This window comes from Austrofundulus limnaeus, unplaced genomic scaffold, assembly GCF_001266775.1.
Source record: "Austrofundulus limnaeus strain Quisiro unplaced genomic scaffold, Austrofundulus_limnaeus-1.0 Scaffold27, whole genome shotgun sequence".
NCBI lineage: Eukaryota > Metazoa > Chordata > Actinopteri > Cyprinodontiformes > Rivulidae > Austrofundulus > Austrofundulus limnaeus.
The window spans coordinates 3,152,779-3,153,141 of record NW_013952429.1 but is presented as its reverse complement, the minus strand read 5'-3'; positions in this window follow the sequence as shown (position 1 = coordinate 3,153,141).

Genomic DNA, 363 nt, shown 5'->3' with positions numbered 1-363 from the left:
ACAGACGGATGTATGGATGGAGACAGACGGATGTATGAATGGAGACAGACAGACAGACAGACGGATGTATGGATGGAGACAGACGGATGTATGAATGGAGACAGACAGACAGACAGACGGATGTATGGATGGAGACAGACAGATGTATGGATGGAGACAGACAGATGGATGGATGGATGGAGACAGACAGACAGATGGAGACAGACAGACGGATGTATGGATGGAGACAGACAGACAGACGGATGTATGGATGGAGACAGACGGATGTATGAATGGAGACAGACAGACAGACAGACAGATGTATGGATGGAGACAGACAGATGTATGGATGGAGACAGACAGACAGACAGACGGATGTATGGA